The 14245-nt window shown below is 43.8% G+C and overlaps 1 protein-coding gene across 7 annotated transcripts in view; it reads right to left on the reverse strand.

Moving 5' to 3' along the window:
• The window catches only part of Ank2 (ankyrin 2), a 575860-nt gene that overhangs the window by 470738 nt on the left and 90877 nt on the right, over window positions 1-14245 (reverse strand). For 3 of the 7 annotated variants that reach the window (XM_063282210.1, XM_063282212.1, XM_063282199.1), the window contains exon 1: window positions 13809-13965. The exons of 1 other annotated variant lie outside the window; for it this stretch is intronic. The gene's annotated coding sequence lies outside the window, so the exon portion shown is untranslated. Of the gene's footprint in view, window positions 1-13808; window positions 13977-14245 lie in introns of those variants that run through there. 3 more of the 7 variants (XM_063282195.1, XM_063282185.1, XM_063282205.1) reach the window with 2 other exon arrangements.

The raw sequence follows: 14245 nt of genomic DNA on the forward strand, positions 1-14245 counted from the left end.
TTAGTTAGGGTTTTATTGCTGTGAACAGACACCGTGACCAAGGCAACTCTTATAAGAACAACGTTTAATTGGGACTGGCTTACAGGTTCAGAGGTTCAGTTCATTGTCATCAGGGTGGGAACATGGCAGCATCCAGGCAGGCATGGTGCAGGAGGAGCTGAGAGTTCTACATCTTCATCTGAAGGCTGCTAGTGGAGGACTGACTTCCAGACAGCTAGGGTGAGGGTCTTAAGCCCATGCTCGCAGTGACATGCCTACTCCAAATCTTAAATAGTTAAAGGTAAAAATTGATTTAAAAAGCTTTCTGAGGGGAAAAAAAATGCAGAACTGCCTGTCTGCCTCTGCTTCCTCCTGAGTTCATGCCGGCCGCCGTCACGACACCCTTTTCTGACATCGATCCACCTTCTTCTGCTTTACGATGTCTGCTGAACAGCAGTGATTTTCTCGAGGAAGCTTCTGGCCCACAACACAGCATTGAAACTGCTGAGAATCCAGCTTCCTGTACTGAGCAGTCACCCAGTTTGCTGCTTCTCCGGAAGGCAGACAGCCACAGTTGAATTACCCCAGCAACTGTTGTTTAAGCCATCCCAGGAATACCCTTTAAAATGACATATATAAATTCTATCTAATCTGTTCCCCCTAGCGAATCCTACCTAATATAAATAGCACTCGCAGAACTCACCCACATCTCAGGGCACACTGAGATCTCCTTCAAGCCAAGTGTCTGCCATCTGGGATCATACGTGAAAAGATTACACAGAACCCGAAAGAGAACTCAAGTCAAATAACTTCACACCAGGAATTAGATTCTGCTCTGATATACATCTCTCTTTGCTAGTCTTTGCACATATGCTGTTAGTGACTCACACTTACTGACTACACCATATCGATGTCTTTAGACGCCTAATGTGAAACTAACGTTTTTAAAACAATTGAAAAATTGTTTAGCTCTGTAACTGTGCACTGGTTTCTTTGTAGTGTGTGCACTTGCTAAATATGGTGTATCCCGTCTTCACGTCAGTCAACAAAGGACCAGATCTGCAACAGTGAGTGTTTGCCTGCTGTCTAGATTATAAGGTAAGAGCAAAGGGAGATATATAATTTCTTCTCTGAAACAGAAGAAACAAGCCCTAAGGGAATTTACAAGGGCAATTTTTGGGGCTTCCAGACCTGTTTTTTATATATCCATAGAGGAGAGAGGACACCATGCTGACCAAAGTTAAAAAGAAATCTGTATTCAATGCACCATCAGGAAACGCATGAGCTTAAAATCCCACTGAACTTCTGCTCCTACGCCTTTAAATGTTGTTTTTCTGATAGGTGGTTGAATACAGAGATGGTGTGATGACTTTACACAGCACCACACAACCTGGCTGGAATCTAGCTCTGCTCGCTGACTTTAAGCAAATTCTTTACCTCCCTGTTTCCTAATCCTTAAAGAAGGATGACGCAGAACCCTTAACTGCTCCGCTCAGCATCACCACACATCATATACGTGCTTGTTAGCCCCTGTTTTAACTGTGCATTTTTTCCCTTCCTAAATGTATTCTGAAAATATTCCGTTTCAGCTGTATTCGAACGCCCCAGAATTATGTTATAAAGTTTCTAGAGACACAGACACAAACACTGGTGGGCTTTTACTGCTCTACCTACTACTCTCCATTAACCCAGAACCCGTCCTCATCCAGCACTCACACCATCTCCTGATCCACACAACACCCCCACCTTCCCCCACCGAGCTGAGCCAAGAGTTCCTATCCTCAGGAGCCTGGAAGAAATAAAGCTGCATGAGAGCCCCCTGTGAGTCAGTGGTTCTCAAACTGTGGGTCGCCTAAGACCGTCCTGCATATCTGATATTTACATTATCGGATTCATAGCTGTAGCAAAATCATGGTTACGAAGTAGCAAGGAAAATCATTTTGTGTTTGAGAGTAACTGTATTAAAGGGTCACAGCATCAGGATAATTGACAGCCACTGCCCTTAAGGATTGTCCTATGCACGCCGAATGTTCGTCCACAACTCTCTGATACCTACTTCACTTCGCCACGTTGTTGGCCCATGTACAGAAATCACCACATGAACTGGGAAACCCCGGAGCCCAACTCAGATCTCAGTGCTAATTGGACTCGTGGAGATTCCCTGCAGCTGGTTTAGAAACTGCACCCAGGGAACCCTGCCCATCCTGGTAGATATTCACCCTAGTGCCAGCTGACAGCGGACAGACAAGGACCAGGACCATGTCCCTACAGCACAAAGCACAGTGGTTGCTAGGTAAGAAAGGGAGCGTCAGTCTCCCTTAGGAACAAGCCCCCAAAATGGTTGTCCAGGACCAAGTGGTCAGCATTAAAAACATACACACGAGTAACACTGAACAGATTCAACACATTGTGTTTATGCTTTTATTCATTTGTATTCATTGTGTTTTAGTTAAAAATAAATCAACTATTGTTGAGTGAAGGGAAAACATTTGTTCTCCACAGGTGGGAACACTGATCCATTGTTTCACATATGAAGAAGTAGAACCTTAGCAGAAACAGTCACAAACACAGCCTTTATTAGTTAGGGCTCTTGTCTTAGTTGGAAGGTTTTTGGAATATGGTCCCTCGCTAACGGCTCAGGCTGGCCTTGAACTTATGGTATCTTCCCGCCTCAGCCTCCAAAGTGTCATGATGATTTTTATCCATACTCAGACTGGGAACAAATAATGAAGGGACTGGAGAGATGGCTCAGGTGTTGAGAACACTTACTGCTCTTACGGAGGATGCAAGTTCAGTTCCCAGCACCCACATACGGATACCCTGTCTTGAAAAAAAAATAAATGAAGAAATAAATAAATAAACAAACTACCTCTTTGTCCTTGGATCTTTCCTCTTTCTTCTGCAGTACTGGAGATTGAACCTAGGACGTTGAGCATGCTAAGCAAGCCTCTCTGCCATTCAGCCGTACCCTTGGCACTCTGTCATCTACAATTTAATTTCTATTAAGAAGCGGTGCCATTCGGTGAGTTTGTGGTGTCCCATGTCTCCACCAATATGCTGCCTGGCATTCATCTTTACCAAGCCACACTTCAGTACTGCAGGACAGCATTCACATTTGTCAAAATATTTAGCACCAACCACCCGTTAAAGTGTCAGCACTCATCTAAGATAACCTCACGTCAAAACACACAGAAGGCACATGCCGGAGTGATCCAACCAGAGCACTTGTCTTCCAGGCTGTTCCTAAAATATGTGCGTGTGATCCTGAAGCAGGCAACTCGAAGCCCAGCTTGATCTTGGGTGGCAGGAGCCACCTCCTCTCTCCCAGTCCCCAGGGCCAACTCTAGGTTATCTTCATCACGTCCTTTTCAATCCCTTAATCTTTCTGAATGCTTTGTATCTGCAACCCCGCCATCTTGGAATGGAAGCCCAGTGCTTCTCGTCTATTAACTAGGCACCTGGGGCAAAGAAATGAAGTAAAACTGCAAAGGGCCGGCTTTATCGCTAGCATAGGCAACGTTCTCCAAAGAGGAGGGCAGAACTTCCTGCCGCTTCCTGGACAAATACAGAAGGGGCTGGAGAAATGGCTCAGTGGTTAAGAACACTTAACCGCTCTGACAGAGTACCCAGTTCAGTTCCCAGCACCCACCTTAGACTGCTCACAACTGCTTGTCCCTCCAGCTTTGGAGGATCCCATGCCCTCTCCTGACCTCATCAGGCAACTGCACTCACACACACACAAGCCCACGTTACATACACATGGTTAAAAATAAAATTTTGAAAGAGAAAGGAAAGAGGTGGATGGGGCCATTATGCAATATGGCAAAGTCCAGTACAGTGGACTTTTGCTATTGTAAGTGGTTTTTCTATGTATATGTGTGTATGCCTTAGTGTGTTTATACGTACCATATGCATGCATATACCATCAAGGCCAGAGGGTATCAGATCCTCTGGGACTGGAGTTCCTGGTAGCTGTAAGCCACATGTTGTAGTGCTGGGATTTGATCCTGGGTCTTCTGCAAGAATAGTAACAATGCTCTCTCTGCTTCTTCTGTGATAGTTGATTAGTTCTCAAATGATATCAAAATATAATCCACTGAATACTTACTCTAATATTGGCAGTTAACACAGATTGCAATGGTCAGTGAGGATGCTGGGAACTAAGGAATGGGCCTACGTGTGCTAAGAGTACCCTACAATGGAGCATTCTGGTGGGGAATTTAATTTATTCATTAACATAATCCCAGAAACATCATTATTCCCATTGTATAAATAAAGACAGAAAGAATGTATTAAAAAACAAAAGGATGAATAATTTGCCTAAAGTCATAGGATTAATAGTAACTAATAAGAGGTTAAGTATAGGTATCATTCTAACACTGATGATTATACCAAATTCACATCCACAGAGTAAGAGAAATCTGATAATTGTTCTCTACCTAAATATAACTATTTAAATCTCATAGTTTACTATTCATTGTGAGTACTTAAATATACAAGGAAATGCAGTATGGAGAATATTTAAATAAACTAAAAAGTAACCAAAAGGAAAAACAACAATGACAACAACATTGCCAGTGCCCAGAGGTAAAGAACTTTTCAATAAGTCTGGAAAACATGGTACACTATTTTAAGACATTAACTACTCAGATGAACCAAATAATTGTTAAGAGGGCTGGAGAGGTGGCTCAGTGGTTAAGAGCACTGACTGCTCTCCCAGAGGTCCTGAGTTCAATTCCCAGCAACCACATGGTGGCTCACAACCATCTGTAATGGGATCCAATTCCCTCCTCTAGTGTGTCTAAAGACAGCAATAGTGTACTCACATGCATACGATAAATAAATCTTTAAAAGAAAATAGCAATTGTTACAAGCAACTTATCAAGCAGTGTCAGGAAATGGAAGAAAAAGGAACATAAGAAAATAATTACTTAGGACTTACAGGAAAGCTGCACTTAGAACCATGACCATCACTGGGTGCCAAAACCATTGTGAAAATACTGATGGGAACTTCTTGATGGGCAACCAGGCCAACAGCACCCAAACCTGATGCCCTCAGTGCCAAGAACACAGTGAGGACCACCTATGGAGGACACTGGCCAAAAATATCGACCCTGGGTCTGACCAAGCCGCAAAAGCAAGGGCCAGGGGAACCACATGTACCCCTGGGGAACAATTGCCAAACTCAAAAAGAGAGGCTTTTACAAGGCAAGCATCATAGTTCCTCAAGCAACTGGATGGCTCCTTCCTAAAGGGAAAGAATTAAAGATAAAAAGAGACCAACAGGGGCTGGAGAGATGGCTCAGCGGTTAAGAGCACCCGACTGCTCTTCCAGAGGTTATGAGTTCAATTCCCAGCAACCACATGGTGGCTCACAACCATCTGTAAAGAGATCCGATGCCCTCTTCTGGTGTATCTGAAGACAGCTACAGTGTGTACTTATATATAATAAATAAATAAATTAAAAAAAAAAAGAGACCAACAGATGTCCTGTGCCGATCCGATCCAATGGCTAAGTCAAGCCACAGATATTCTGAGAAAGTTGGGGAGTTGAAAAACTGAAGCGACGTTGAGCTGTGTTAAGAGTGAGTGCTGACTTTCTCGGTTATGATGGCAACATAGTAATTTCTTTTTTAAATCCTCCTTCCTCAAAAGTCCATGCTGAATTTTATAGATAGAATTACTCGCACATCTGAGATGCTTGAAGCTTTTGTTGTCTTTATGCTAAGGAGCCAATCCTGGCCTTCAATAGTATTCATTCTTAAATACTCCAGGAAAACGTCCCCAAATAACAGTACCGGCTGCTGCTCATCACAACCTGAGTTCCACTCCCAAGACTCACATGGTGGAAGGAGGGAACTGACACCTGAGTGTTTTCATCTGGACTCTACGTCTACTGTAATGCACACACACACACACACACACACACACACACACACACACACAAATTAAAAATTCTAATAAATAAAAGCCAGGTTTGGAAGCACTCACCTTTAATCCCAGTACTTGGGAGAGGCAGAGGCAAGTGGATCTCTCTTGCTAATCCTAGGCCAGCCTGGTCTACCTTGTAAACTCCAGGCCACCCACAGGTACATAGCGAGACCGTATCTCAGTAAATAAATTAATAAAGCTTTTAAATATAAATAGAAAATGTCTACATAAAAAGGCAGCTGTAACCCAAGTGTGGGGGCGCACACCAATAGCCTCAGTACTTCAGTGGTAGAGGCGGGATAACCAGCCAGAACACTGCAGGGCTTTGAATACGCTTGGGCCATGGGAACTGGCACTGTTAGGAGGTATGGCCTTGTTAGAAATAGTCACCATGTCACTGTGGGGATAGGTTTTGAGGTCTCTTCCTAGACTCAAACTCTTCTCGGTGTGGGATGAGACCCTCCTTCTGGCTGCCTGCAGAAGGGAGTCTCCTTTTGGCTGCCTTCTGATTCAGATGTAAAATTCTCGTCTGCTCCTGAACCATGTCTGCCTACAGGCTCCCATGCTCCCTGCCATGATAGTGGACTGAACCTCTGAAATTATTAAGCCAGCCCCAATTAAATGTTGTCTTTTATAGGAGTTGCTTTGGTCATGGAGTCTCTTCATAGAGATGGAAACCCTACAACAATCGCTGTCAACGATAACATGTGCTAGGCTACATGAGTCTCAGTCTCAAAAAAAAAAAAAAATCAAAATTAGGGCCAGCAAGATGGCTCATCAGGTAAAGGTAATCGCCACAAAAGCCTGGTGACTTGAGTTCAATACTCAGAACCCGTATGGAGGAAGGAAAGAACAAATTTCCAAACTTGCCCTCTGACCTCTACTATGCCAACAGTGACGCGCGCGCGCGCGCGCGCGCACACACACACACACACACACTTATACACACGCACATACACAAACACACACACATACATACATACATACATACATACATACATACAGAAATACATACATACATACAGAAATACAGAAATACAGAAATACAGAAATAAATATATAGAAACTTCTTGAAAATCAAACACACAGACGATGATGGTTATGCATATGTGTGGAAGTGGGACACAGCAACATAGCACTGGGAGCAGCCATCATCTGAGGAAGAAACAAAACTTAATAATCTTGCATTTGAGACACTCTCTTATGTGTTCTAAAACATAAATTATTCATAACAGGCATGGAATCCAGCCACCCGGGAGCATCAGGCATCATCAGAACTGATCATTAACTAATTGAGCAGCAGTAATTGATCACTACTCACTTCTTACACGAAGCTCCTTTGGTGTCTTGTTCTACTTACATTACAAATTGCTCTGGCATCGATAAAGCAGAAACCCCCAGCCATCTGTCCTGGCCTGTATTCTAGTGTGCCAGCTTTTCAAAGGATCAGGGCCTAAAGACTGACATTTGGGGTACCTGTGTTTTCCCCTTACCCCACCCTCTGCCTCATGTCTCATTTATTCTGATTTAAACTTTTTATATTTCTAGACCCCCAAGACTCTCCTTAGAAAAACTGCAGGGAACTTTCATCGGTGGGAACGGCAAAGCCACTCTCTGTTTGTTTTCCTAGTGTCTTGAACAGAAACTAAGACCACCTTCAAAGGCCTACATCTAAATGCGGCTTGTCTCACCGACCTAGACACTAGGGATCACTTTGTGTCCCTACAGCCTACTTGTACTCAGCAAAGGACAGAGGAGCCTGCAGTCGCTGCTCGCTGACTTGAAGGAGATATTACCCTTTATCCAACTTAAATTTTGAACACCTAAAGTACATGAAAACATACACCATCTACTTATATATTTAAAAAAATAGATAGAACTGAAGCAACATAATGGTGGTTATACAATACCCATCCTTTAACAATATTTTTGTCTGAAATTTTTCTTTTCAATCCCAAATGGAAAATGAAGCAAGCCTGCATAACAAACACAAGGGCTGGAATGTTATTCTCTGTGTGAAATTTTACAGCAACAATTATTTTTAGTAACATCTGGGCCAAATGTTCTCGCTGGACTTGGTTTGTTCTGAAATTGGATACTATGCAATACCAGGATGAAACACACAAAAACCGCAGTCCTAGTCTGCAAATACCTCTAGAATTAGAATTAATATACTATCATACTTGTCAACTAAGTTTCAGTGAGGACAGAATGTGGAACACTTATGGTCTTTCTCTGAGCAAAGTAAAATAGTTCGTCACTAATAAAAGGTGGGAAATCTATGTTTCAAGTCCGCTTGTTCTCTGTCGGGGATGGTTTGATGTTTCCCTAGTTCACAGTTCTAGTATGGAGGGTTTAACGTCCCATTTGTTATGGAAAGCCAATATGTCAAGCCCCAAAGGGAAAAGCACCAACTACAGCATCAGCGCTCCAGCACCAAGTGGGGACGGACACTGGTGTCCAATTTCTACAGCCTACTTTTCTCCTTAGCACTTGAGTCCCGTAGTTACACTTACACACACACACACACACACACACACACACACACACACGGCTAGACTTGAAATCAAGGTTCTCCTTCCTCTCTCATGTCCCAGACCTAATGCCAAGAGTACTTTTTGCAGTATGTTTGTTTGTTAGCTGTTTTGTTTTGTTTTGTTTTGTTTTAAGACACAGTTTCTCTGTGTAGTGCTGGCTGTCCTGGAACTTACTATTTAAACCAAGCTGGCCTCGACTCTGGGATCCCCCTGCCTATGCCTCCCAAGGGCTGGGATTAAATGTGTGCACCACCATGCCCGGCTCCAAGAGTCTTTAAAACAAGACCCCAACAAAGTGAGCAATGGACTTCAAAAACAGACTTGGTAAAAAAAAAAATAAAACACAAGCAGTATGGTTCAAATCACTCAAGTTTTATAGTCTATTTTAACATGGGGAGGACTCCTACGCTGGAGTCTCGGTGGTGCTGGCTTTGCAAACAACCAACATCCTGGCCCAAATACTCTGGGAAAAGGATAACATTTGGTCCTTCTCTCCAGAGGCTTAGAGACGCCAAGGGCAAGTGGGCAAGAAAGTACTGGAGCTCAGGGACACGGGCAAAATGTGAAGAAGGGACATATAATAAGTACTACATTGCACTTCTCTAGATCTACAGAAATAAGTATTTGATCAACATGTTACATTATTTCGAGCACTCCTTGATCACTATATAAATTATAAATTGGGTTTAAGCAGTTCCCTTGTTGGTCTATGAGCTTAGTGACAAGTAGAGGAAGCCACGCCCATGATGCTTCCATGAACGACGGCTCAGTCTGATACACATGGTGTAAGTTGATTGACTAGAATGTAGGAAGAGGGAATCTAAATAATGTCAACACGTTCAGTACCGGGTCTCCAAGGATGGAATTTTCTTTCCAGCGGAGGACAGTGGCTATTTCTCTAAGTCATATGCACGGAAATGTTTTTCCACACAGTCATCTCAAAGGCTGTGCTGTATCTACATTCTCAAAAGGTTCCTATGCCTGCTTCTCCATACTCAAGACAAAGGGGCAAAAAGTAGGCTGAAGACTTATGTGACACCTAAAGTTCAAAACACAGTTGACAGTTTTACAGGGAAGGTCTCCACTTAAACAATTTAGACAGTTGGGTGGACATGAAATTTAAGAAACTGTAAAAAAAGCAAAGCCAGAATTAATCTTTTTTTTTTAAAGAAAGAGAAGAAAAGTCAACTGTAAGTCGCGCTGATCCCAGATGTTAATCTCAGGTTTCGGGTTGAATCTGGGGAAGTCACGGCACAGGGAACAGGAGCATCAGGCTCTCACGTGGGATGCTGAGACAATGGGCTGGTCCATAACTTCAGTCTACTTCAGACCCTTGGATGGATGGGCTCAGAGCCCAGGGAGCTGTAATAACCCCGAAAAGCTTTTGGCTCTGGCTGTGAACACATTAGCATGAACTTAAAGCTGTTTCTTTGTTAGTAACAAGAGATATTTGCTTGCACTTTCTGCCTAAATGGATCGGATAAAGAACCTAAGACCTCCAACAATGGAACTCGCAACTGGTACGGCTGCTAGTCACAGCTTTGGGCCCCAAATGAACTTTCTGGGGGAGGCGAGGGTGGATTTCCCCTTAGCTATCCCTCCTTGAAATAAGTGGTCTTCTTCTGGGATATCTCTGTCCACACTGTGGGACTCGTGCGTTCTCTTCCCCGGCTCCCCTCTGCTGTAATCCAAGGCTTGCTATATGTTATCATTTGGTCCTTAACGATGTCACCATTTAGAAATGTCACACATCCAGCCCTTTGTTTCTGAGCTAGAGCGTGCAGACTGTTTAGAACAGTGTGCCAATTATTCTTGTTAGGACTACTCAAAGCCAGGAGAATGAAATTTCTCCCAACATATCGCTTAGCTTAATGTCTAGAACGGAAAGGAGTCCCTCACCGAAGCAGTAAAAGTTGGTATTTACACAACAAACAGATCATCAGAGGACCTCTGTATTGAAATTGAGGTTCCTAAAAAGGGTAATTGAATAACGTATAACTTAATTTTGCTTTTTGTTGTTTTATGTGCACATAGATGGATTACATGTGACACTGATTCATATTTATACTGATTGCACGTCAATAAATGAATTTCACTCTGGCTAAAATTAGACTGCATATTTAACAGATGGGCAGTCTAATAGCATCATGGAACAACATTTAATTGGATTACTTTTTTTTCCCCCTGAGAGCCAGAGTCTCACTATGTAGCGCTGGCTGGCCAGGAACTGACTTCGTAGAGCAGGCTGTCCTCAAATTCACAAAGATCAGCCTGTAAAGGCCTGTGCCTCCACACATGGCCAGTTGGTTTACCTTTAAAATATCAGTAGAGATGAGCACCTGGCTCAGTGGTAGAGTTCCCCAGAGCATACACAAGCCCCTGGGTTCAATCCCCAGCATCCAAGTGAATCAGAGAAACATAAACGGCACACAAAGCAGGCATTGCAACACTGTATGCATTTGTTTCCTTAGTCAATCAACAAGTACGTTTTCAACCCCGTTTATGCCTAGCATGAGTTTAAAAAGAGAAAAATTAGTCTGAAACTTCATAGTAAATTAAACATCATTTAAACAGTTTTAAATAGTCATCTTGACAGACCTGTATTAAACAAAGAATGCTGTACAACTCAGGAAGCTATCCAGATGGGAGGCCTTGAATGTTGGTGGGTGTGGCATTTGCAGTAACTGAGCAAAGGTATATTAGCTCCTTAATAAATAAGGGCAGTCATAATCCCACAGAGACAGGATCAGAAAACCCTAAGGACAGGTCCTTATAATCTCACCACCAGACCAGGAGAGACACCTAAGGAAAAGCAGAGTCCCGTTTTCTTTCTTCTTTCTTCTCTTCTTCTTGTTTTCCTTTTTGTTGGTCCGGTTGGTTTTTGGTTTTATTAGACAGGTTTCTCTTTGTGATCGTCCTGGCTGTCCTGCACTCACTTTGTAGATGAACTCACAGATATCTGCTGCTTCCCCAGAACTGGGATTAAAGGTGTGCATTACTATGCCTGGCCACCTGATTTTCTTTATAGCACTTTTGTGATCCTTTCTAAGACATTTGGGAAGAAAGATGAATCTATGATGATTTTACTATCCCAGTAATAGGATACTTCAGTAAACTGGAAAATAATCTAAAATAGAAAAACCACTTGTTTTTAGGGACACACTCTCCCCTTGGGCTGAGGTTATACAGAAGCTGCCCTAAGCTGGAGTCACGTGTTCTGGGTGCCAAACCTGAATTACGCTCTTCTTCAGTTCACTAGTCAATCTTCCTCCCTATAAATAGGGAGCTGAACGCTCGTCCAGTCCAAGTGCCTTCCCTGAAAAGTAGAGTGTAGTGTCCCTGGCCCCTCCCTCTCAATTATACTCTGATGAATTTCATAAGTAAGATAGCTGTTAACCAAACCTTATGGGGACTGGAAAAATTGGTAACTTTCTCCCATTTTTTACATATTAATATAATTTTTTTTAAATTTTGAGACAGGCTCTCACTAAGTAACCCTGGCTGGTCTGAAATTTACTGGGAAGATCAAGCTGGCTTCAGACTCACAGTTGAGTGGGCTGCCCTTGCCTCCCAAATCCTGAGATCGAAGCTATGCACTCTCATACCACACCCAGCTAACAATTCTTAAAGAGATCTGAATATCTAAAACGCCCATAAGTGAGCTTCAACCCTGAGAAACCAGTAGTGTTGTCAAAGAAGAGCTCCTCAGCCTCACATATAGGGCATTAACGTGTTCAAGTGTGGGCATCATGTTATCAGGTCCCCCACATTTGGAGAGGCTGTCTTGGCATGGGATCAAAAAAGAGGAGGGTTGTTCCATGCAGCCTGAGGAGGCAGGAAAAGCTGGCTTAGAAGACCTCCCCCAAAAGCAGTCTTCATATTGGGCTCCCCTAAGTGAAGTGGTTCACAAGGACCAGACCTTTCCAGAGTGAGTCCACCATCCCTCCATTGCTTGGAAGCAGGGAAAATCTTCCTTTTAGTCTTGATTTGTTTCACACGGCTTATACCTGTAGCACACAGGATGGAGAAAAGGAATCCTAGCCCTGTTTCTGCGTTAGCTTATGCAATTCAGGGGGGACGAAATGGGAAGTGAGGAATCCATGTTCACAGCTCGATGGGTGGGGCAATCTCCTGCCTGTTGTTTGGTGTTCCGTGACTTAAACCATGGATTGAGAAAAGCCGTAGAGGAGAACAGACCACATCTAAGCAGACCTTTGCTTCCATTCCAACATTTTTCCCACCCTAAAAGTTTCTTCGATGCCTAAATACTTCTGGAATCAGTCTTTGGCCCCAAAGCCTCAATGTCTATTGCTTATCACAGGTTATCTCATTATTTTTCTAAAAGGGGGAGGGGGCATCATTGCTTAAAAACAGGGCATAATTATGGGCGTAGTGTCTTTCAAGTCAATATCACACACCTGGACCTAAAACTCTATAGAGAGTTCACAGGGAAGATAAAATAAACAAATCTGTTCTCCTAAATCTCCCTACCATTGCCTTCCAAGCACACATATTTATTTCCAGCCTCCCAAAGAGGCAGGGTATAATACGTGGGGAGGAACAGTAAGATGGCATTCCATCTCTGTTCTTGTGCTCCAAAAAGGCCACACCTAAGATGCGGGAGAGCTGAGGCTCACGCCTGAGGCATGAGTGGAGCTCTGCACTCCTGTCATCCTTAAAACAAAACAGCAAAACAGCGGTGCTTAGAAATCTTCTCACTCTGCTGCACCTTGGTTGGGCTTTGGACGCAGAACAGATAATTCGCTTGCTGGGAAAAAGAGTGAGAACTCCATCATTTTTCCTCCGCTGTCTATGTTCTGCCAGCTGACGGTACCTAGTGCAAAATTTAACCATTACAGGGGGTGGGGGGCAATCTATCGCTTCACCCTGCTTCTCCTCTTATCACCTACTCCGCCCCAGAGCAGGGAAGGGTGGTCCTTTGGCACAGACACAATCTGAATCTGAAGAAGCAGTGATGTTGAGCGAAGGAGTTCCCACCCTCTCTGCGCCCCTCGCTTGCCACAGAGAAAACAAGTCCACACTGGGTTAGAGAATCTGAAATCAATTCACTTTAATGGGGTCTTAAAGAAAAATCTGCCTGCGACTACCAAAAGAAAAAGAAAAAAGAAACCCGAAACTGCACATCAGAAAAACACATCACATGAAGAACAAACCGAAATCGGGGCTGGGGACCCTCTGAACGTCGGACGCTGCTTTTTGACCTCCCGATGTAAAGCCATGCTGCCCAACCCAGATCCCCAGAGCGATTTACAAAGGGCTTCCAACATCCCCCTCTTCCACACCAACACTTCCTCCCCGCTTCCCAAACGCTCGGAACAAAGACCTTCTTGAAGCACTTACTGGAGCAGCAGCTTCTCTCTGCGATTGCCTGTGACCACGCAGCAGGAGGGGCCCGGAGCAGGGCGATTCCGAGTCCCCAGCTTCCCTGCCTGCTGATGTGTATGAGACAGCAGCCCAGGGACCGACTTTCCCATCACAGCCTCAGACTGTAATCCATGTGCTTCCCGCGGGCCAGTCCCAGCTGCCTACAGAGCACCACATGATCTGCTCTGACATCAGATCAACCCGAGACAGCCCAGCCCATCCGCCAGCCCCTTCCACGCTTGTGGGTTGCATCACTCCGGAGCCCTGGATTGCATTGAAGCAGGTGGTACGGAGTCAGAACTGTTGTTTTCTTAGAAAATATTTTTTTGGTGGTCTGGTTCTTTCTGTTTCTAACAGAAGGGGGAAAGCAGCATACACTGCTTTTGGATTTGTTCACAATCCGTATGTAGAAG

This window comes from Rattus norvegicus, chromosome 2 (assembly GCF_036323735.1).
Source record: "Rattus norvegicus strain BN/NHsdMcwi chromosome 2, GRCr8, whole genome shotgun sequence".
NCBI classification, from domain to species: Eukaryota; Metazoa; Chordata; class Mammalia; order Rodentia; family Muridae; genus Rattus; species Rattus norvegicus.